General features: G+C 45.6%; 1 long non-coding RNA gene across 1 annotated transcript; it reads right to left on the bottom strand.

Annotated features, from left to right (window-relative positions):
• Window positions 1-352: 352 nt before the first annotated feature.
• On the bottom strand, window positions 353-8,556 carry LOC102147763 (uncharacterized). Its single transcript, XR_289236.4, has 3 exons — window positions 8,317-8,556; window positions 5,881-6,268; window positions 353-5,173 (listed from the first exon to the last, which is right to left on the bottom strand). It is a non-coding gene; the product is annotated as an uncharacterized lncRNA (long non-coding RNA).
• Between the last annotated feature and the right edge of the window lie 16,374 nt (window positions 8,557-24,930).

Here is a 24,930-nt window from a genome sequence, read left to right as displayed (position 1 = left end):
TGTGCACAGGTCTGGTGGCAACTTCCCCGGACCTGATTTCCTCCTAACGGGGAAAGAATAGAGAGGAGCCCAGTGAGGCTCCATGGGTGAGCTATATCTGCAGGCAGCAGTTTGTTTGGTGAATGACACAGGGGACAGCGTATTCTTGTGAACAGGTGCACAGCTGCCTACCACTGTTGGCAAGGTCTGTTAATCTGGAGTTGGGGGTGTGTATTGATTCAGTCACTTTGGAAAACAGTTTGATCTTATGATTGAGTAAAATTAAACGTGGCTCTCTCCCATGAACCAGCAATTCTACCCCTAGATAGATAAAAGCATCATCTCAAATTGCTAAAAAGAATTCTCATATAAATAAATGGCAAGCACATGCCAAGATTTTATTTAACTTGTTAATGAAGTGAGCAGCATAATGCAAAATTAATTCAATGAGGACCTGAGTATTTTTATACAATCTATGGAGAAAGAAATGCTGAAATAAAATTGCTAAATTCAATACAAAACTGATTACTGTCCCCCAGGGCAATAATACTGTAACTTTTGGTGTTATCTCCTTTACTGAGTATTTAAAAATCAACACACCAAACCAGTTTTCTTTAGTTAACCTTTAACATTAGAGAGTTATAAAACAGAGTTCCAATTAACTGCAAACGCAAATCAACAAAGTTTCATTCCATGAGAGTTAGATGACCTTTAAGTAGACTTAACTGTCACACCATCATTTTTCTACTTTACTTCCAAATTTTGGATAAGTAGGCTGAATAGTTACGCAATCTATGGAAATTCTTGCACACCTTCCCCAGGACACATCCGAAGGACTGTTCAGAACAGCATTATCTTCATTCACAAAATCTAGAAACCACTCAAATGTTTATTAACAGAGCAGTGGAAACATAGCCTTTATGATGAAATACATCAATAAAAACGAATAAATTACAGCTATGTTCCAACATAGAACAATTCCGCAGTGTAATTTTAATATTATTTGAACTTTTGGCTAGAGAGTGTGTCTTGCTTTGGCCAATGTAATTAGTGGATATCACATAAACAAAAGCTGAAATGAGCTTGTGTATTTGGTCCTGTTCTCTTGTGCTTCTGTCTCCTGCCATCCGAAGAGCATGTGTCAGGGAGCTGTAGGTTCAAACAGACCAGAGACATGTGGACCAGATCTGGACGAAGCCTGGATCCTGGCTCTAAGCCCAGCTGAGCCCCACTGCCTCCTCAGTGGCATCCCACTGAGGTTTGGGATGACTGTTATGTAGCATAATTGAGCAATAGCTACATCAGACAGACATGCAGACCAAAACCATTTATATGTAATGTCCTGGGACATGCAAAAGCAGTTAATGATTGTGAATATACCCCCTAATGCAATAAAACCATGAAGAAAAGTGACTAATAAGCATAAAATTCAGGATACTAGTTACCCTGGGTGTAAGGGAGATATATTTGGGGACACACAGAAGACCGCAAGGATAGTGGTGGTTCATTTCTTAAGCTGGGAGGTGGGCACACAGTTTATCTTATTGGTACTCTCTATGGCTTCCTGTGCATATTATAAAGCCTCTCGTATATACTATCTATTTCATTTTCCTTCAGATGGGGAAAAAAACACAAAACCTTGAATCACAAGGAAATATATTAGAGCCTGAGACACAGCCCACATGAGACTTTTACAGGAATTTAGGGCAGGTAAACGCAACTCATTCAAAGATAAGTTATCAGAAAAGGATGAGCATGTAATATAATCAAAGATGAGACCAGAAAAAGGACAGGAAAATCATTTGAAAAAAAGGTTGCCATGAGGCAAATGAAAAGTAAGACCAAACATTTGCAATCAAATGACAGAATTAATGGAGCAGTCACCTCTAAAAGCAGGAGGCAAATGTTGAGATATGAGAGACTGAGGAAGAAATATCAGGGGTAAAGGATGAGATGAAAAGAGAACTGAAGGAGGTTAAAAAAATAGGAAAAGGTCAAATTATGAACAATACTTCGTCTGAGAGGAGACAGTGGGGGCAGGAGGAGGAAGTTCTCTGTGCGCCATGTGGAGCTATTTGCCTCTTAGAAGCACGTGAATTTGTCACTTGGGTTTTGAAAAATGATGAAAAGCACCTTTTCCTACCCATACCCCACGTTTGAGTCCCCTTGGCACTGTCCCTGCAGCAGCGTTTGGGCCTCCAGTGCCTTGCAGACCCCACGCTGATCCAGGTGTCTGCCCTGTTCTTGGACAACCCTCCAGCAACAGTCCTCCCTTGAGCTGGTCCTAACTCTGCCTGCTGGGGTCCCATGAACATTAGGATTCTCCAACTCATGCCTATATTCTTGTTTCCCAGCACAAACTTGGTCCCCAGTCTCCTGTTCTGGGTGCTGCTGCTCTTCTCCCAAGGTTTGAAGCCTCTGAACTCAGAGCCTCAGAGCTGCCAGCCCCTGTTGTGACTCCAATGCTGGCACTCCCAGGGTCTGGCCCCTCACCTTTGGGTTTCATTCCCCTTGATTCTGTTGATCACATCTGGAAATTCAGCATGGAATAGGATGAGAGGGGACATGGCAGCAATGAAAGCAGCAGGTGATGTTGATTTACCATCACCATGGAAACCTCAGGCCATGTGCTCGGGGTGGGGCAGCTCATTGGGACTCTTGGACATTAGGAATCCCTGGGAGGCAGCCCCGGATTATTGAGCCCTGGTTTCAAGGGTTTACCACACTGTCAACTCCATGTAATCTTAAGAAGACCACCCTTTCTGTGCCCAATTTTTTCACCTCTAAAGTGTGGGACACTTGCTGATTCCAGTGGGATGGAGTGAGAGAAAGGGCCAAGCTGGAAGAAGACAGGAGACATTAGGGATGGTTCCTTCTGCAACATGGACTCAGAGAGCAAGGGATCCATGGAGATGTCTGTGGATGAGTCACAGAGGGAAGGAATGGTTGCCAAGGTCTCACTGAGATCCAACCAGAGCAGGAGCTGGCTGTTGGCCAGGTAATCACTGAGAGGAGAGAAGAGTTTTGTGCCAAGCCCAGAGAGACACTGTCCAGCCTTGGCGCTTCTTACCCTACAAATTTGACTCTGCTATTGACTCCACTTGGGGCGACCAGGGCTCTGGGTGGCCTGGATAGCCAGGGTGGGAATGGCAGCTTCAAGAAGATGAGACACCCTGGGGATGAGGAAGGTGACAGGCAGTGCCTCAGTGGAAAGCTCAACTATTCAAGTACAAGCTCTCTTCAAGGGGGGGGGGGGGGCGTTCATGTCCCACTGGCCACTCCTTGGACCTTGGATAACAACTACCCAGTGAGACTCCCTAATCCACAGAACACTGAAAGGAGGGAATTGAAACATCCATAAGTGAGGTAAATGAGATCCACTACTCCTGGAAAAATATGAGAGGACATGAGAAAATGAGTCTTCAAATGGAAGTGCCTACACAAGGTCAAACTTGTTTGACCCCAAGAACCAGAAATACCAAAGCTTCCCCATAAGCTTAGAAGCCCTCTCATGTCTAAAAGTTACACACAGAGGGGATAATATTGGATTGCTATCGGCTACAGCCCCTGAAGCTCTCAGATTTGGTCAGTTGTGTTTGAAGTTTCAGGGGAGCCTATAATCACCATTTTTTAATTTTTTCACCCTCTGTAAATGATGACTCAACAGCGGCTTAAGCAGAAGCTCAAAAATGTCACCACAAAAAGACAAAAAGGGGTTAAAATACTATCAGATTATGAAAAAAGACAAAACCAGCAAGGAACCTTTTGAAAACACCAGTGTGGTTCATCCAAAGAAGCAGATTCCAGAAAAGAAAGAAAGGGAGGAGGTGAGCATAAGCTGTCAGGGGAGGTGAGCCACTGGAAGATAGTTACTCTGTAAGACCCTGTGAATGACCAGAAAGTGAGCCCAAAAAACAATGAGAATGGAAGAGAATGGAGAATAAATGAAATGGCCCAGCAAGAGAAATATTTCAAAGACCAAACCCTGTGATGCCATCTCCGGGAAGATCTGGTCATGAAACCCTTCCAGAGAGAGGTCCTCAAACCCAAATTAATGTTTGGGCTGAGCACTGCCACTGGCACGGTCCCGGCTACCCAGATCTTGTTCCAGCTGCCATGACCCTCTCCCCTTCAATGAGCGAGACCGGCTGAGGATTGAACTTGGGTTTGAAGATGGGCCTTCACTTCATCTCCAGGTGGTTACAACTTGATTACAACGTGAAGGTAAATGCAGCCCAGTCACATATTTCTGTCTCCTGTGATTAAAAACAAAACCAGACAAGCTCCCCAAGAAGCTCACCTGCTGAGTCTCAGGTGGGAGGTGGACCTCATGTCAAAAGGACTCTGACCTGGAGAGTCTGCAGGGAATTCAGCACACCTGGCTGGGGGGCCGTGGAAGCAAGCACTTGACCTTTACCTCATTTGACCCTCCAGACAGAGGCATGAAGATGGGGATGGCCAGGCTCTGAGAGGTCACCCTGCTCCACGTCTCCCCAGCAGCACATTGCGAGGAGGAGAGCCCTACCCAGAGCCCCATATCCCGCATGGGTCTTTGCAGAGGGATCAGTAGAGACCCCCACATGGCGTTGGCCTCGGTTCTCTTGTTATCACCCTTTGAGGAGCACAAAGGCACAGAGTAGTTTATGAAACTTGCCCAAGAACACACAGCCAGCAGGGGCCCCAAGTGGCCCTTGTACTCAGGCCTCTGCTGGGCATTATCAGCTAAATCCTGGCTCTTGGGCTTCCTCCCCTCCCAGCTCCCCGCCCTGCTCTCAGACTGTCCCTGGGCCTCACTGCTCAGGAGGAGGAGGAGAAGCCTGAGGCCCTAGAGCTCAGGAAGTGGACCCAGCCAGACGGGCAGGGGCTGCATTCAGATTCCAGCTTTCTCTCTGAGTCCAGGCCTTTTTCTGCAGGACGTGAGGGCCTAAGACCAGGTGGCAGCAGGGGGCAGCCCTGCTGGGCAGAAGTTCCCAGGAGAGGCTGGAAGATGCAGAATCTCCCCCGGGTCAGCCAAGTCCTGTCCTGCCCCCGGTGGGAGGTGGCATCTGGTCACCCACGGCCTCCCTCAGTGTGGGAGACGGAAGCTGAGGCCACAGGAAGGGCGCCGTTCCCCTTTCTGGGAGGAGGGAGCCAGCCACGCAGCCGCCTCCTTCAGCTCCCTCAGCATCCAAAGTGGGTCCACCACACCTGTGAACTGGCAAAGGAGAAGTGAAAGGCTTTCGTGATCCTATTGACTGTTGGTTCTCTGGGGTCTTGTTCTCTGTTCGTCATTTTCTGTTCCAAGTGAGAGGCTAAGATGGACGGTCAGGCGGTAGGGAGAGGAGATCCCACAGCCAGGCCTGAGTCTCCTCCCCTCCCCAGGCAGTGTGGCCGGGGCTACTGGCTCGGGCAGGAGTCACATGGGTCCAGCCTCCAGGAGTCCCCTCCCTGATGGTCCCTCTGAGAGTCTGACCACCTGATGCCTGCAGCTCAGTTGAGCACCAGCTGGAGCAGAATCAGCAAGAACAAGCTTGGTTCTGAGGACTACCTACCGGCTGACTGTTATGTTCGCAATGCCTCCCCTGTTTTCTTAGAATTTGGCTTTTCAAACATATGAGCATTATAAGAAATCATATCACAACCAACAGGTTAACAGAAGTTGCATTTTGTTTCCATGACTCTGGCTCCCTAAGGGGCAGAAAAGCAAGTGAGTGTATTTCTGTTATCTAAACTGCAGGGTCCAAGCCAGGTGGATTGCGGGGTGGGGGTGGGGGGCACAGGAGGGGTGGGGGACAGTGCTGTGCATCCTATGGCAGCCTGGTATTGCGGAAATCAGGTATTTTATCTGGGAAAATTGGTCCCTAGAGCAGAGTGGCTGCCCATCTGCACAATAGGGGAGCCAGGTGAGTGCTCAGGCCTTACCTGTCCACTGAAGACCCTCCGAGGAGTGGGCAGTGCAGGAGCAGCCTGGTGGGAGGGGCCGGGGAACCTGCAGGACCCTCTGAGTGTGTGAAGCCTGGTGACCCGATCCTTTAGTCCTGTCACCTCCTCTGAGCCTCTCAGCCCCAGGTCCAGGTGGTGGGTGTGTCTGGTTCTCCAAGTAACCATGGCCCTGTCAGGGGCCTCAGAGCTGGGCCTCCATCCATGTCTGTGTGGAGCTGAGAGGTGCTGGGGGAGGGGATGCTGGTCCCCTGTCCTCGTTCTTAGGGGAGCCTTTTGCTCCAGTGCCCCATCTCAGGGGCAGCAGCCCTGGAGGGAGGAGGTGGTAGGCTGGGACGGCTGGCAATGCAAAGGGAATCGTGGCTGATGGCTAGAGAAAAAGATGAACAAGACGTTACTCTTCTCCTGGTGAAGCTCAAATAGGAGCAGAAGACATATGCAGGCGTTCAGCCTGTGTGAGCCCCATTCTCAGTACTTGGCAGCGGATCCATTTTATTATTTCCTAGTGCTCTGTTGGAGGTGTTATGTGAGCCCCTTTTTCACATGGGGGTCCCTTTCCCTCTTTCTCTCCTATCCTCTTGGGGGTCCTTCGGGGTCCTGGTTGCCCTATGGGGCATTTCTAGGCAGTTTCCCTCCCCTCCTCTTCCACCCTACTGTCCCTACCACCCCTCTCCCTGCTCCACATACCCCATTGCCCAGCTCCCATGAGTTCATTATGGCCAGGGAGGGGAGGTATCTTGACAGGGACGTCCCCTAGAACATTCCTCCTGGATATGCTCCATGCAGGACCCCCTGCCACATGCAGCTTCTGGGCTGTGGGAAGGAGAGGTGGGTTGTGTGTAAATGTGGGTGTGTCTCAGCGTGTCCGTTGTCTGTGTGTACAATGTGAGTGTGTACCTGTGCCGCTGTCTGTGTGGTGCATGCTCAGCAAATACGATCCCTGCACTACGTGCCCCGGTGATCCTGCCCTTCAGCTGGACCCCTGGAGAAGAGGCAGGTGCTGGACGATTTCCTGTCATTGCTGTTCCCCCAAGGATGGGAAGGATCCTGAGCAAAACTGAGCAGTAACCAAGTTTGATTTCAAGATGACACTTTCCCATCTCCACCTCCACCCCATCCAAATCCTGCAAATATTTCCTATCAAATCTCAATATTTATTCTTTACTTTGTCAGTTCATGTTCTGCCTCCTCCGCATGCTGACCATGCAGTTTTGCGAAATTAAATTCACTTCACTAAGCCAACTCTGCCCCTCTGGGTGTCTACACTGGGGCTGCCGAGCCACAGAGGAAAATCCCGCAGCAGGGCCCACTAAACCCATCCACATCTGAGTACCAAGCTCACAGCCTGTTCAATGAGCCAACGCAGAGCTGCGTCATGACATGGGTGGGTCCGGACACTTGGGTCTGTCTGAGCCCCTTTCATAAAACACTCAAAAATTGATTTTATAACTTGTTGGTATAAATATGAATATATTAATACCACATATAAAAACATTTTCTTTCTAAGTTCATTTTTTTCCTCCTGATTTTAAAAGAAAGTGAAAGAAATTTTCATGGGCCCCATAAGTCTGTGGGCTGGGCACTGGATCTTTCATGCCCAGTGGCTAAGGGGCCCTCTGGCCATCCTGCTCATGGCTGTGCTGTCTTCACTCTCCCATTCTGCCCAGAGACTATTTCAGAAATTGCAGAGACTGTGACCGGCCCTGTGGCCAAGCAGTTAAGTTTGCGTGCTCTGCTTTGGCGGCCCAGGGTTTCGCCGGTTAGGATCCTGGGCACAGACACGGCACTGCTCATCAGGCCATGCTGAGGCGGCGTCCCACATGCCACAACTAGAAGGACCCACAACTACAATATACAACTATGTACCGGGGGACTTTGGGGAGAAAAAGGAAAAATAAAATCTTTTAAAAAAAAATTTCAGAGAGGACAGAGCCCCATATCTCCATGTCCAGGGATGGCTCCCAGGTCACCTCTGACTGGCATGTGTCTGCCCTGCTGCCAGGATGCTCTGTGCATGCTTAATTCCTTTACACCACCCGCCGACCTGTGTGGGTGCTTCCTGGGGCCAGGCAGTGCTATAAGTCCACTACTTTGATTAACTCTGGATCCCTGACTTATTCCCTCGCCACGAGGCTGTCATCACCCTACTTTACAGAGGAGGAACATGGGTGCTATTCTCATTCCCCTGGGGACAGGCAGCCCCCTCTCGACCCTAACAACTCGGATCCCAGGATCCTGCCCTAATCCCTGTGTCCAGAGCAGCTCCTCCTACCTCTTCCCAGGTCCCTAGTCTGTCTCCAGGATGCTCTGAAGGAGGCCTGCCCTCAGGTTTCAGGAGGGAGTCCAGCCCCGGGAGTCAGCCTGGTCCAGGAGGGGCGCTCATCCTGCCCAGCCCCACTGCATGCTGTCACTTCTTACCAGGCAGAGGGTGACTTTCCCCATCCTCACAAGCTCGTCTGGTGTCTGGACTTCTCCAAGGCTGAGGGCAGGCACACATTTTGTCCCTGCGTGCCCCAACCTGCTGACCTATCACTGCCACCCTGACCGTGAACTTTCCCGAACTGCCCTCCTGACTGAGCCTGATGAACAAACAGCCCTGACTCACTGAGACGCTGGGCCACCTGATGGAGCTTTGTCGGTTTAACTGATTCTGTCTCCAAGGGCCCAACTGCCGGATGATCCTGATTGGCCGAGCAGCGTGGCCCACCTGACCAACTGATGACCAACCAGCTGGGAGCCAGCTGCCTATCAAATGACAGACCCTCAGAGCATGGAGGGCCTAACAGACAGGAGTCAGACAGGAGAGAAGCGGGGTTGGAGGGGAGTGCCGGGGAGCTCGCCCATAGGCTCTTTGGGTCACTTTTCTTCTCCTTTTTTTTCTTTTAAACAGATTTATTGAGAAATAATCCATATACCATACAATTCACCCATTTAAAATGTACACTGGTGTTTAGAATATTCACAGAGTTATGCATCTGTCACCGCAACCTAATTTTACAACATTTTTATCACCCCAAAGAAAAACTCTATACCCAGTCATTGCCATTCACCGACACCCCAGTCCTAAATTTTAGCTCCATAGATTTGCCAATTTGGAAATGTCATCGAAATGGAATCATACAATGTGTGGTCTTTCATACCTAGTTTCTTTCACTCAGTCTGTTTTCAAAGTTCATCCTTGTTGAATCAGTATCAGAACTTCATTCATTGAATAAGCTGAAAAATATTCCATTGTAAGTATAAAACACATTTTATTCATCTGTTCACCAATCGATGGACATTTGGGTGTTTCCAGTTTTTTCCCCTCATGAGTAAAACTGCCACGAACATTTGTGTAAAGTTTTTGGGGTGGATATATCTTTTCGTTTCTTATGAGTATATACCTGGGAGTGGCATTTCTGGGTCGAAGTATAACTCTATATTTAATCTTTTGAGCTGCTTCCAAACTGTTTTCCAAAGTACCTGCCCCACTTCTCATTCTCAACAGCAATATATGAGGATTCCATTTTTTTCCCCATCCTAACATTTGTCTGACTTTTTGATTACAGCCATCCTAGTGAGTGTGAAGTGGTGTCTCGTTGTGCTTTTGATTTGCATTTCCTAAATGACTAACGCTGTTGAACATCCTTTCATGTGCTCATTGGCCATTTGTATATCATCTTCCAGAAATGTCCATTCAAATCCTTTGCTCATATTTTAGTTGGGGTTTTTATCTGTCAAGTTGTAAGAGTCCTTAATGCATTCTAGATAAAAGTCTCTCATCAGATATATAATTTGCAAATATTTGCTTCCATTCTGTGAGTTGTCTTTTCACTTTCTTGGTGGTGTTCTTTGCAGCACAAAAATTTTAATTTTTATGAGGTCTATTTTATTTTTCCTTTAGTCACTTGTGCCTTTGGCATCAAATTATTGCCTAATCCAAGGTCACAAAGATGAACTCCTATGTTTTCTTCTAAGAGTTTTATAGTTTAGCTCTTACATTTAAATCTTTGACCCATTTTGAATTAATTCTTGGATGTGGTATGAGACAGGGATCCAACTTTATTATTTTGCCTGTGGCTATCCAGTTGTCCTGGCACCATTTGTTGAAAAGACTATCCTTTTCCCATTGAATTGTTTTGGCATTGTTCCCAAAAAGCAATTTACCACAAATATGAGGGTTTATTTCTGGACTCTCAGTTGTATTCCGTTGATCTGTGTCTATCCTTAATGCCAGTACCACACTGTTTTGATTATTGTAGCTTTGTAAAAAGTTTTGGAACAGGAAGTGTGGCTTCTCCAACTTTGGTCTTCTTTCCCAAGATTGTTTTGGCTATTCTGGGTCCCTTGGATTTCTGCATGAATTTTAGGATCAGCTTATCAACTTCTGTAAAGAAGACAGCTGTAGTTTTGACAGGTATTGTGTTGAAACTGAAGATCAACATGGGGAGTTGAATTAGTCAGAGTTCACCAGAGAAACAGAACAGAATGTGTACACATATATATAACGAGAGATTTATTACAAGGAATTGGCTCACATGACTATGGAGGCTGGTGAGTCCAAAATCTGTAGTCTGGGTCAGCAGGCTCAAGACCAGGAGAACCAATCTTCTAGTTCTAGTCTGAAGGCCAGCAGGCAGAGCCCCAGGAAAACCAATGATGCAAATGGAGTCTGAAGGCTGTCTGCTGAAGAATTCCCTCTTGCTCAAGGAGGCCAGTCTTTTTTGCTATTCACGCCTTCAACTAACTGAATGAGGCCCACTCACATTATGGGAGAAATCTGCTTTACTCAAAGTTCACCAATTTAGGGGGCCGGCCCGGTGGCGTAGTAGTTAAGTTCTCACGCTCCACTTGGGCAGCCTGGTGTTCACAGGTTTAGATTCCGGGTGCAGACCTAGCACCACTCATCAAGCCACACTGTGGCAGCCTCCCACATAAAATAGAGGAAGATTGGCACAGATGTTAGCTCAGCAATAATCTTCCTCAAGCTAAATGCGGAAGATTGGCAACAGATGTTAGCTCAGGGCCACTCTTCCTCACACACACACAAAAAAACCCAAAACAGTTCACCAATTTAAATGTTACTCTCATCCAAAAACAAGCTGACACATAATATTAACCAACAGGAGAATATTAGTATCTTAATACTTAAGTCTTCTGACCCATGGATATGGGATGTCTTTCCACTTATTTAGAGTTTCTTTAATTTATTTCAACAATATTTTTTAATATTCACAGTATAAAAGTTTCATGCTTCTTTTAAAAAATTTATTCCTAGGTATTTAATTCTTTTAAAATAGAATTATTTTCCCAACATAATTTGCTTTATTCATTGCTGTTATATAGTAATACAATTAATATTTGAATATTGATGTTGTATCTTGCAACCTTACTGAGCTCGTTTGCTAATTCTTCCAGCATAATGGATTCCTTAGTATTTTCTATGTGTAAGATCGCGTGATCTTTGCATAGAGATAGTTTTATTTCTTCCTTTCCAATCTGGATCCCTTTTGTTTCTTTCTCTTGCCTAATTCCCTGGCTAGAACTTCCAGTACAACGTCGAGCAGAAGTAGTGAGAGCAGACAGCCTTTTCTTGTTCCTGTTCTTCAGGGGAAGGCAGCAGTCTTTCACTATTAAATATGATGTTAGTTGTGGCCTTTTTATAGATGCCCTTTATCAGGTCGAGAAAGTTCTCTTCTAGTCCTAGTGTCTTGAGTATTTTCATTATGAAGCAGTGTTGGATTTTATCAAACGCTTTTTCTGTGTCTACTGAGATGATTGTGTGTTTTTTTCTTTATCCTATTGATATGGTGTATTACGTTAATTAATTTTCACATGTTAAACCCATCTTGCATTCCTGGGATAAATTTCACATGGTCTTGGTGTATGATCTTCTTCATATGTTGCTAGATTCAGTTTGCTCTCATTTTGTTGGAGATTTTTGCATCTATATTCATAAAAGATATTGGTTTGTAGTTTTCTTGTTGTGTCTTTGTCTTTTGGTATCAGTCTCAGCTACTTCCTGGGACTTAGGGACACATCCAGCTCTCCTGTGCAAGACCCTGCAGTGCTCAAGTAGGAGCTGCTTCTGGAAGCTTTCTTGACATGAGATCTATAGATGAGCTTTAAAACAGAGACCACTGAGTCTCTCAAAATTTATTCAACATTGTGTGTGTAGATGGTAATGTACATTTTTCTGAGTTGAGAAGGTATAGCAATTATCTAGCTCTCAAAGATGGCCTTCTTAGACCTAAAAGATGTTGGGAGGCACATCTCGATGGAGACCTTCAGGAAGGTCAGGAAGATGCGAGAAGAAAACTCATCAAATCCCATTTCACTCCTGCTCCCAGAAACCCAAGGTGGCATGGAGGAACCTTAGTGGGTGCCAAGGCCTGAGCTGGAGGCAAGGGTGTCAGGGAGAGGGGATGGGGCCCTGGGCATTCCTCTGAATTCCAGCTGGGGTTCTGCACCCTTTAATCAGCAGTCCCTCCAGAGCAGCCCCTGCGCCTGAGGGGCACTGCCATGTAGGGGCAAGTCTTACTTCACTGTGGGTCTGAGACACCCGGGAGAGTGGAGAATTCCCACCTCGGTTCAGGTCTGAGGCCCCTTATCCTGAACTGGGATACCTGGCATTGCTTTTGGGGCAGGCGAGCTGTGCACCTGTGTGCTCGCAGGGAGGGGGATCACAGATGTAGGCATGCCCATAAGTGTCTCTGGACATCCACATGCATGACACATGCTGATACCTCCATGTGTTCCTGTCCCTGGTATCCCCTATTTATCGCTGAGAACCTGCAGTGTCTGCACAACGAGGTGGAGCCATAGACCCCCCACCATCCTTCTTATAGAAAGCTCCATAGGGTTCCTTCTGGCATGCTGCCTGTGACCATTAATGTGCTGGGAGAGGCAGGTACCAGGCACTCTGTTAACAAGCAGGTCCTTTGAAATCACCCCCACACATCCAAAGATTCTCACGAGGCCACTGGGTGGGGACCCCACATGAGAATCCCTGGCTGGTCTCTGGTACCAATGAGACGGTCATTTCCTTTGGTCTCTGATTTGGAATTTAAGGTTAGAGCCCTGCTGTACCCTGTGGTTGTCACCCTGGCTATGCACAAGGCCCACCTGGGAGCATGTCCGAAGTTACTGCCACTGAGACCTTGCTTCCCCAGCCCCTGAGACAATTACTTTGTGGTGCTGAGTGAACACCAGGAGTTTTAAAGTCTCCCCAGATTATTGCAATGAGCAGCCGTGGTTAAGACCCTCTGCTCCAACCCTTCATCCTTCTAGCAACAACTTCATCACCACTTGGCACCTCCCTCATCAAATACTTGTTGCCCCTGTGGTGACCAACTGTCCCAGTTTGCCCTGGGCTGAGAGCGGTTTCTCGGCCGTGGGTCTTCCAACACTAACACCAGCTCAGTCCCAGGCAAACCGGGGTGGCTGGTCACCCTAGCTGCCACACACAAATCCGAAGCCCCAGCCTCCCCTCCCCTCCACCAAGGCCCAGCTCTTCCTCCTACAGTCCAGCAACTTGTCCTCGGTGACTCCTCATTCTTATCCCAACCCTCAAACCTCATTCTTTTTTAACTCACTTGTGGTGATTTCTTTAGAAGTTGAATAGACACACTCCTCCTCACTTACTGAGGACTCTTTTCGCCTGTGATTGCCACACGCTTCCTGTACATGAGATTTCAGAGGGCCTCCGGGTTATTCCATGGAGCAGCCACAGTTGAGGGCCATGGTGCCAGCCCCATTTCCAGTGACCTCATCCCCACCTGACACCTCTCCACCAGAGAGTCTGGTGTCCCTCAAGAATCTCAACCTCAGCCGCTCAAACTCACGTAGTTCCTTGCACCAAAGCCTAAGAATTCTCCCACCAATCCTCCCATGCATCCTTCTCAATCCCCTACTTCCTTATCAACAGCATCCTCATCCTAAATCTCAAACCCCAGTTCTTCCCTAAGCCTCTTGCAGCTATCCCACCTCCAATCCCAGACACCCCCTCCAATCTAAAGGATGTTTTCAGTGCATTCACCACGTATTTCCTGTAGCGACTCCTGTGAGACTCCCCGAAGTTGCGCTCGCTGCTCTTGCACAGGCGCGCAGGGCTCCCCACACTCAAGGCTGGCCCGCCCTCTCCAACCTCTCAGCTCCTTGGTTTATCCCCCCACCCCACGTTCACATACATACTCAGTGCCGACTATGCCAGGCGCTGTGCTCAGCCCTGAGATACAGCCACAAACAGGGCCCACTGCACCCTTCCTGTGGCACAGACATTAAAAAGGTCAAAAAACAAATCAGGTATTTGGGAGGCTGAATTTGAGATGCTCATTAACATTTGAGTTTGAGATGCTCGATAAACATTAAGAGGAGATGGTCAGAAGCAGTTCACTGTTCAGGTCTGGAACTCAGAAGAAAGATGTAGACTAGAGGAAATCATTCAGGAGTGGTTGGTGTGGAGAGGGCAACTGAGGAAATGAGAGAGTCAGTGCGGAGAGGGCAACTGAAGCTGTGAGTGGGGACGTGCTTGTTATGAGAGAGGAGAAAACCTCAGCCTGATCCTGGAGATATGGCCATGTAAGTTCACGTACAGAGAGTTCGTGTGCCCAGTCAGATCTCCTCAGATCCTGTTTAGCAGTTTTGGTCAGTGTGTCACCCCCAAGGGCTAAAGGGCCTTGGCCTGGTGGCTCAGACCTACCACCTCCTCCAGAGGGTCACCCTTGAATCCCCTTGCTGCTGAGTGGGGGAGTTGCGCCAGCCATGTCCTCCTAGGCCTGTGGCAAAGGCCTGTCTGGAGTGAGGGGGACAAAAGCTGGGGTCCCTTGTCTGGAGCCAGGACAGACTCCATAGTGCAATCACACCCCACAGTACCCCAGGGTCAGGCAGAGGCCTGATTTCATAGCACCCACAAGCCGGCAAAACTCCCTGCTCCCTCCTTACAGTTTCTCCAGGGAGCAGCCCCCAGCGAGTCGTACGCTCCTAAGTCCTGCACCCAGGATCTGCTTGTCAGATCCTAAAGACATTCGAGGGGAAAAATCCAATGGGGGAAAACTAAAGTGGTAAGCTGGAGCTGTGGGAATGTGGTACCACTGAGGCCCAGGGCAAAGAGGAGTCAAGAAGAACAGAGTGATCACCCTGGGCACCTGGTCAAGAGGTGAAAGGTCAAATGAGGATAGAGACCTGGTAACCGTGGGAAGAAGGGGTGGGATGGAATGGTGGGTTCAGAGCTCAGATAGGGTTGGGCTAACACTGTTCAGAATTTGTTGCTGTCTCAAGAAATTTGCCAGTGAATGGAACAAGGAGTGTAAAGTGGGCAGAGAGGGATGAAAAAATCAGATGACTGAAATCTCTCAGTCCACAGCCAGAAGAGAGTTCCTGGACAGATAACTTAACCCATGCGTGCGAGGGAGACAGAGCACTCTCCAGGCAGGTCTGCAGATTCCTTTTTGATGCTGGGCCTCTTTACAAGTATTCATGTAATTTTAAGTCCGTGTAAATTAGTGTTTTTACCTTAATGATTCTGCTTTATTTCGTGTTTTTATTCATTTAATCATTTAACAAGTGTTTCTTGAATACCTACTACCTGTCGTCTCACACTGTTCCAGACCCCAAGGAACAGCTTTGAAAAGGCAAATTAAATCCCTGCCTCCTGGGAATTACATTTTAAGAGGGAGGAGAAAACAGCAGTAAATACAGATAGTGACATCAGGTGGTGAAAGTTGCTACTGCTAAGAACAATTTGACAGAGGAGGAAGGAGAGACTGATTCTTGTGAACAGCCTTACATTGCCTGTCACTGTCAGGTGGGTGAGAAGTAAAGGATTAATATTAGTGCAAAAAGAAATGTATTTGCAAGGAAGTAAAATGAACTCGTTTACACTGGGATTGGTGCAACCACTTTGGACAGGAGTTTGGCTTTATCCAGTGAAGTTGAGGATACAACTTTGGCCCTGCAATTCCCATAAACCTTTGTACGTGTGTTTTGGAGGATAGGTAAATCTGTTTTGGTTTTTTTTTTTTTTTTTTGCTGGGAAAGATTCACCCTGAGCTAACGTCTGTGGCCAATCTTCCTCCTTTTTGTTTTTTCCCCTCCCCAAAGCCTCAGTACATAGTTGTATATTCTAGTTCTAGGTCATTCTAGTTCTTCAATGTGAGCTGCTGCCACAGCATGGCTACTGACAGACGAGTGGTATAGCTCGAGCCTGGGAACTGGCCTGGGCCACCGAAGTGGAGGGTGCTGGCTTTAACCATTAGGCTATCAGGGCTGGCTCAGGTAAATCTTGTTCCAAGAAGCAAAACTAAAAACAATCCAAACAACCACTAACAAAAGAATGGAGAAATAAACTGTTGTAGAGCCAGTGTGGTGGAATACTTCACAGACATGGAAATGTGCAAATGACCTTTCTAGGAAGACCCCAATATGCAGAAAAGTCACAAACGAACTGTGGAGCAAGAAAGGGAGGCCAGAAAAACAATATTGTACAAAAATACGTGGAAAACTCTTCAGTGCGTCCTTTGCAAATACAAAGAATTGTAATCAGACTACACAGAAAGGCAATTGTGTGAGAACCATAAAATTCCTCATCACGGTTTCCGCAGCTGTGACTGGTGGCGGGTGCAGAGGGCCCTGCAGAAGTCACCCCGGGGGTCTCTTTATTTCTGGAGCTGAGCAACAAGACACAAGGAGAGATGCTGTGATTAGTTATCTTTCTGCCTCACATATGCAGTTTATATGTTCTTTCTTGTTTTGCTGCATTTCACTTTTTAAGATGGAGAAAAACACCCTCGCACAGAAACCTTGGCTTCCAACCACCGTTTATGAGAACCTGGGCCGCGGCATACAGTCCTCCTCTGGATGAAATTCCTGCTAAAAACCGATTTGGCAAGAACTTTCCTCGTTCAGAAATAAGTGAGAGCTGGAGAGGAGTACAAAAACTACACAAAGAAGAATGGGAAAGAAAAGAAAAGGAAAAGCAAGGCTGACTAAGAACACACCAGAAAAACATGACCTTAGAGCAAGACAACCGTGACCCAAATTGTGGCAACAAGTCACCATGCAGCAATGGTAGATCTAACCCCTCCCAGAACAGAAGGGGAGACAGCAGGGCGCCTGGAACTGGAGCTGGCAGAGCTGGGGGCATGGGGACAGGGAGGGGATGTGAGAGAAGATCTTTGCGGCTCAGCTCAAAGAGGAGAAAATGGCTTTCTGAGGAGGAGGCAATGGGGACAGGCCAAGGGAGGAGGGTGCTGTTTCCTGAAATAAAACTGCTTAGAGGTTATTTGACTGTTTGTAGTTCAAGTATATGTTGACTAATACATATGTTAATGTATATGTTTGATTAAAAATAATAATAAATAACAGAAAGGCATCTCTTTCCTGGCCGTCACCCAGTGCTGGCCCATTGACAGTATCCCCTGCGGGAGTCTTTGTCTCTGCTGGCACAGCGATAGGCCAGGAGATCCGCCTCCCCACCTGCCTGCTCCCTTCCAGGACGACCCCACCGGCACCAAGGTCTTCACAGACAGAGCCCCTCCAACCTGCCCCAGGGTGTCTTCCTCAGGCTTGTCTTAGCACTGGCCACTCAGGACCCAGGGACATCTGGGCTCCCTCAGCCAAACCTCCACTGACATTCCTCAATTGAAGTTGCTGAGACTTGTCTTCCTGTGTCCCAGTCACTGCCACCCGACCCCAGATCCAGAGCCCCAGGCTTTGGCACCTCTCTTTTCCTTGTCTGAGTCCCCAGGGGCTGCCCACGCACCTGGGAGATCTGTTTCTCTGCGTTCCTGCTCATTGCATCTGTGCATGCGGGCTGTCAACCTGTGGCAACGTTACTCTTTTGAACCTCAGTCATTTTTTTCTTGTGCAAACTTGGGACATATAATTACCTTCACACTGGACAGACGGGGTGGATGAGAGCTGGAGAGGAGTACAAAAAAGAGAGTGAAGCAGGAGCTGGGAGGAGGGAGTTGGGCTGGGACAAGTTGAGAGACGATTCCAGAATCAAGTAACCAGGGGAGGGGCGGTGATGTCATGAGGGCCCCATTGTGACACCCACCACACACCAGGAGGGGAGCCAGGATTGGCCAGGAAGCCTCAGAGGGAATAAAAGCCTGGTTGCCCAGCAATGAAATTTGAAATCTGCAACAGAAAGACAGCAAGAAAATCTTCAAAGCACTTGGAAACTGAAAAACACATTCTAAACAACCCATGGATCAAAGAGAAAGTCTCAAGGAAAATTTTAAAATAGAGTGAAATGAATAAAAATGAAAATACAACATATCAAAATGTGTGGGGCACAGTCAAAGCAGTGCTAAGAGGGAAATTTATAGCACTAAATGCATACATTAGACAAGAGAAAATGGATTAAATCAACAACCTAAACTCTCCCTCAAGAACTTAGAAAAACAGGAATAAAATAAGCCCAAAGCTAGCAGAAGAAAGGAAATAATAAAAAGCAGAAATCGATGAAATTGAAAACAGAAAAACAATAGAGAAAATCAATGAAGTGAAGAATTTGTTCTTTGACAAGATCAGTAAAACTCTAGCAAGACTGACAAAGGAAAAAAAGACTATTAATATCTCTTAGATTATAAATCTTAGATATTATAATATACAAATTACTAATATTAGGAGTAAAACTGAATATCACTACAGACCCTGCAGGCATCAAAAGGAAAATAATGGAATACTATGAACAACTCTACACACATAAATTTGACAACTTAGATGAAATGGACAAATTTCTTGAAAAGCACAAACTGCCCCAACTTATCCACATGAAATAGATAATTTGAATAGTCACATAACTATGAAGGAAATTGAATTTGTAATTAACCTCCTGAGAAAGAAATCTTCAACCCAGGTTGTTCCGCTGGAGAATTCTACCAAACATTTAAAAAAGAATTAAGACCCCCCTCTATAAAATCTTTTCTAGACTAGAAGAAGAGGAGGGAACCCTTCCCAACTCATTCTAGGAAGCCAGTATTACCCTGACACCAGAAAACATACAGACAGGACCAAAAAAAAAGAAAGAAAAGAAGACTATGGACAAAAATTCCTCATGAATATGGATGTGAAAATTCTTAACAAAATGTTGAAAAGTAGAATTCAATATATAAAAAGAATAATACACCGTGAACTAGCAGTGCTCGTTACAAGAATGCAAGACTGGTTCAATATTTGAAAACCAATCCATCAGTGTAATCCACCATATTAACAGACCAAAGAAGAAAAATCCCACGGCCATATCAAAAAATTTCTCAGCAAAATAGAAATAGAGGGGAGGTTCCTCAACTTGGTAAAGCATGTCACTGAAAAGCCTACAGCTAGCGTCATGCTTAGTGGTGAAAGACTGAATGTTTTCCCCTTAAGACTGAGAACAGGGCAAGGATGCCCACCATCCAGTGTTATTCAACATAGTACTGACAGCTCTAGCCAGTTCAACAAGACAAGAAAAGGAAATAAAAGGCATACAAATGGGAAAGGAAGAAATAAAACTGTCCTTCTTGGCAGATGACATAATATTCTATCTAGAAAATCACAAGGAATTTACAAAAAAAAGAACCTTCTAGAACTAATAGGCGAGTTTAGCATACAAGACCAACATACACTAGCAATGAATATGTGGACACTAAAATCTAAAATACAATACCATTGACAACTGCTCCAAAAAAAAAAGGAAGAAAGAAATATATGCAAATGTAACATAATGTGTACAGGACAGGTATGCTGAAAACTATAAAACATCGGTGAAAGACATCTAAGAAGCTCTGAATAAATGGAGGGACGTGTGTTCACGGATTGAAGACCCAATATAGTAAAGAGGTCAATTCTACCCAAATTGGTATACAAGTTTAACACCATTCCTATCAAAATCCCACCAAGATTTTTTTGTATATTTAGGCAAGATTATTATAAAATTTATATGGAAAGGCAAAGGAACTATAACAGTATAATAGTTAAAATAATTTGAAAAAGAACAGCAAAGTGAGAGAAATCAGCCTGATTTTAAGATTTCTTATACAGCTACTATGAAGACTGTGTGGTACTGGCAGAGGGATAGCGAAGGAAATCAAAAGGATGGGATAGAAAACCCCGAAATAGCCCCACACAAGTAAAGTAAATGGATTTTTAACAAAATCCGTTTTTTGTCAAAGCAGTTCAATAGAGGAAGGATGGCCTTTTCAACAAATGGTGTTGGAACAACTGAACATCTGTAGGCAAAGAATGACCTGGACGTAAGTCTCACACTTTATATAACAATTAACTCAAAATGGATCATGAACTTTAACATGAAATGCAAAACCATAAAACTTTTAGAAAAAAATACAAGAGAAGGTTAATGATCCAGGGCTAGGAAAGAGTTGTTAAATTTTATATTCAAATCCTGATAAATAAAAGAAAAAAATGATAAATTGGAATTTCATCAGGACTAAACTTTTTCTGTGCAAGAGAGAGTTTTAAGAAGATGAGTGTCTCCAGACTGGGAGAAAACATTTGCAAACTACATATCTTACAAATGACTTCTATCTAGAATACATAAAGAACACTCAAAACTCAATAGCTAAAAAATAAACAAAACCCATTGGAAAATGGGCAGAAGAGACATTCACTGAAAAGGATATACAGATGGCAAAGGGACACATGAGAAGATGCTCAACATTGTGAGCCATCAGGGCAACGCAAATTAAGACTACAACGAGATATCACTATGTATCCATCAGAATCGCTCAAATGAAAAATAGTGACAATAGGGGCCTGCCCAGTGGCACAGCGGTTAAGTGCGCACGTTCTGCTTCGGCGGCCCGGGGTTCGCTGGTTCGGATCCCGGCTGCGGACATGGCACCACTTGGCAAGCCATGCTGTGGCAGGCGTCCCATATATAAAGTAGAGGAAGATGGGCACAGATGTTAGCTCAGGGCCAGTCTTCCTCAGCAAAAAGAGGAGGATTGGCAGCAGATGATAGCCCAGGGCTAATCTTCCTCAAATAAAAATAAAAATAATTAAAAAATAGTGACAATAGCAAGTGCTGACAAGGACCCAGAGGAACTGGATTTCTCACACATTGCTTGTGGGAATGTAAAATGGTACAGCCACTCTGGAAAACAGTTTGATGGTTTCTTTAAAAAACTAAACATGTGACTTCTGTATGACCCAGTAATTACAGTCCTGGGAATTTATCTAAGAGAAATGAGAATTTATGTTCACACAAAAACTTACATGCAAATGTTTATAGCAGCTTTATTCATAATCGCCCTAACCAGGACACAACCCAGATGCCCTTCAGTGGGTGAGTGTCCAGAGCAGTCCAAGGGCAGATGCTGCAGAAGTTCAGACATGGACTGTCTGTGGCTTTCCAGAGAATGGGCACATGACAGGGGCAGGGTTAGGGTGTGTTGAGGGGCTGGGAGACAACAGTGACGACACACTAGCAGAACTGAGTTGTTCAGTATAGAGTTGGTAAATACTGAACTGCGTCTCTAAGGCCTTAGGGTGCCCAGATCAGCTTCAGTCCAAAGCAGTTAGGAAACGTGGTCTCAATAGGGCAGCTGCCTTGGGCCCGTGGAGGGGCATGTAGTTTTCTTTCTTTGGCTGCAATGTGTCTTGTCATCTGTTCTCCTACATTCAGAACAACCTGTGAATAACTTCATGAGCGAAGTGACGCACTGTGTGGAGCACAATTTTTTTGCATGGAGTTATGAGTGTCTACGTAATATGTATATGTATGCAATATGACGTCACATGTAATCCTGCTCAGAAAGGCTAGCTCTCAGCGAGTTGGCTAACAGCTCCAGAATACATCAGAGACATGTTCCCCAAAGTACCACAAGATGGCAGCACATGCACACAGCATTTAAAGCTCCTTCGCCCAGCGGCAACGGTGCAGTTGAACTGTCCTTCGGCAATGGCCCTGCCATCCTGGAAATCCCTTTACTGAAAGGTTTATGATGAAGCGTGTTTTTATGATAATGTGTTGCAAACACATGAATAATTTCTTGAGGTAGATCCATAGATTCAAAGGATGACAAGAGAGCATGTAGTTAAATTCTTCACCTTTTGGTAAAGAGTATCTTGCACCTGAAGCCAGAAATCAACGAGACTTGATAAAAGGATTTGTTGGGCACAGGTTTCCTGCTTGGGTTCATGGCTTGAGGTTGGCTGTGCAGGACACTGTCCTTACATCTCATAATTGCTGCGGTTCATTTATTGAGAATTTAGCTCGATGCTGGGCATATTGGCAAGGCCTTACATGCATTACGCATTAAACTTTACGGCGACTGCTGGAGTAGCGATTATAATTCTCATTGTACAGACGCGAAAAGTAAGATATGGAGCCGTTAAGAACCTTGGTCAAAACTCAGAGCTGGAAAGTCTGAGGTGCGCTCTTAACCCCGGCCTGACTCCCAACGCGCCCCCAGTACACGAGGGCTCCTGTAGGTGGCGCTCATGTCTAAGCTTTCACTGCTTCGTGATTGCTGACGTCTAGGATCAACATTCCAACCCAAGGGCTCTTCTCTCCCATCAAGAATAATTTTAACTAATATGATCATTGGTATGTTCAACCTAACACCAATTGAGAATAGCCCTTAGCTTGGAGTAGTGAGAATAGTAACCAGCAACTTATTATCGAGACAGCTGTTCATAAGATTCTTTACATGGGCACTTGACGGGGTTTTTTCCCACTTCAGTAATTGTAGGACTAAAATTACATTGATACCCAAAATGCCACAGGTTGGCAAACAACTTGTGGAAGTGGCACATCGCAGGTAAGCATATACGGTGATTTTACATGGCACACTTCCAGCCACATGGCTAGTTTGATGATGGGCAGGGGGCCCATGAGATGGCTGGACATGGATAGTTACAATTTTTTTTAAACTTTGGAAATTTGGCTTTTCCCAGTTCCTGTTAATGACTACCGGGGGTGGAAGGAGGAATCAAGATCCTCAATATTCCTTAGTACTTAAGTAATAGAATGGTAAACGGATGAAAGGACAGGTAGGCAGGCAGCAGGAGACAGGTAAAGTCTGTCTGAGGCACATATACCTCATCCACATGGAGGATGCCCATGGGGAATCCTGCCTCCCCGCCGCCACCGCAGGCTTTGTAGTTCATCCTCACCCACTTGACTCAGGCGTGGAGTTGGGGGGAGGGGAAACAAGGTTCAGTTTAGGATAAGGTAAACAGAAAATCAGCAGCCCCTGTCCTTTTCGTTGTTGCTGTGAATGCTGAGTCAATCTAGTGCACAGCGTTGTGATTGTAGTTAACAATACTGTATTAATACTCGAAAGTTGCTGAGAGAGTAGATCTTCAATCTTCTCACCAGAAAAAAGAAATGGTAGTTATGTGACGTGATGGACGTGTTAGTTGATGCTGTGCTGGTAATCATGTTGCAATATATGTGAGTCAAATCAACGCGTGGTACGCAGTAAAGTTACACAATGTTATATGTCCAATTATGTCTCAATTTAAAAAGAAAAGAAGAAAAGGAAATGCCGAATTCTATCAGAGCATGTTTGGCATGCAGATTTTCACTAAAAAATAACATCTATAATTTTCGACATGCACACTTTTACATGTGGTTTACGTAAGTTACGTAGTTATATAAAGCCTTCATATTAACCTTGTAGGTTGAGCATTTTCTCTTTCACAAATGAGGAAAATGAGGTCATGTGTAACTTTTCTAAGTGATATAGCTAGGAAAAAGTGAATTTAGCTGATTGGAAGTCTTTTGTGCCTTTATAAGGAAAGTAAAATATCATCTAGGAGAATGGGAGGTTGAGTGGATAGCGAACTGTCATAGATTTCAGGCCAGCCCTGCGGATCAACTGAGGTTGGTTAGTGGCCATGGATGTAGTGAGGCTGGTTAGAAGTGCTGCTTGTTCTCCTCCAGCCATGTTCGGTTATGAGGGTGTGGACGCGGACTTGGAGGTGGGGTGGTTGTAATCAGTGGGGTGTGATGAAGCAAGACAGGGCAAGGGCCTTGAGGGCAAGCAAAAGGAAGCGATTCCAAGAACAGACCATCTAATTAAAGCTGGGTGAGGCAGGAAGTGACGGTGTGAGAGGAGGTAGGCTATAGTTCAAGGAGATGGTCTTGTTGAGGGGAGGGTACCAGAGAGAGCGAGCAGTGACAGGAGGGTGGGATGCATGAAGCTTCTGTGATGAGGAGACGTCAGTACTGGACAGGACAGGTCTGGGGTGTGACCACGGGAATGGATGACTGAGGAGACAAGATCATTGGTGGAGAACTGAGAGGCTAGTATGTTGGAAATACTGTTGACAAAGATATTGATATTACCAAGGATCACGACGGGAGAGTGTTAGAGAAAGTGACAGCGAGCCAGGAAGTGAAATCTTCAAGGAATAAGGTGATCTATCTAGACTTTGGTTGATGATTGTAACCACAAGGATGGTGGGAGAAGTAGTTTGTCGTGGGAAGGAGGGGAAACGTTCCAGGAAAGCAGCAATGAATGTCAAGGAAGACACCCACCCCATCTTCAGGCCCACGGATCCACGAAAAGTCTAGAAAACACCCACACCTTGAGAGAGCCTCAGGGAAAATGAGGTTTCACTCAGACCCGCTCAGTCCAATATGGCAGCCGTCAGCCACATGTGGCTACTGAGCACCTGAAATGTGGCTGGAGTGACTGAGGAAGTGAATTTTTAATTGAATTTAATTCAAATTAAGTTGAAAACTAAAGCAGTATAAAATATTTTTCCACTAAACACAGCTTTATTGTTTTGGTAGGACTGCATTTCACTTTGTTGAAACTCCAAATTGAGATATGCTCTAAGTGTAAAACACACACCAGATTTCAAAGACAGCATGGAAAAAAAGATGTAAAATATCTTGTTAATAGTTTTACACTTTTTGCCTGGTGAAACATATTGGGCTACATAAAATATGTTTTTGCTTGTTGGATCTTTTGTGCTAGATAAAATATATTGGTAAAGTTAATTTTATCTGCTTCTTTCTATTTATCTTAATGTGACTACTAGAAAATTTAGACTTACATATGGCCTAGAGAACGATGATGGAGGAATCGCCTT

This window comes from Equus caballus, chromosome 22 (genome assembly GCF_041296265.1).
Source record: "Equus caballus isolate H_3958 breed thoroughbred chromosome 22, TB-T2T, whole genome shotgun sequence".
NCBI lineage: Eukaryota > Metazoa > Chordata > Mammalia > Perissodactyla > Equidae > Equus > Equus caballus.
Note: the sequence above shows the minus strand (reverse complement) of the source record. Positions and strands in the feature narration are given on the sequence as shown.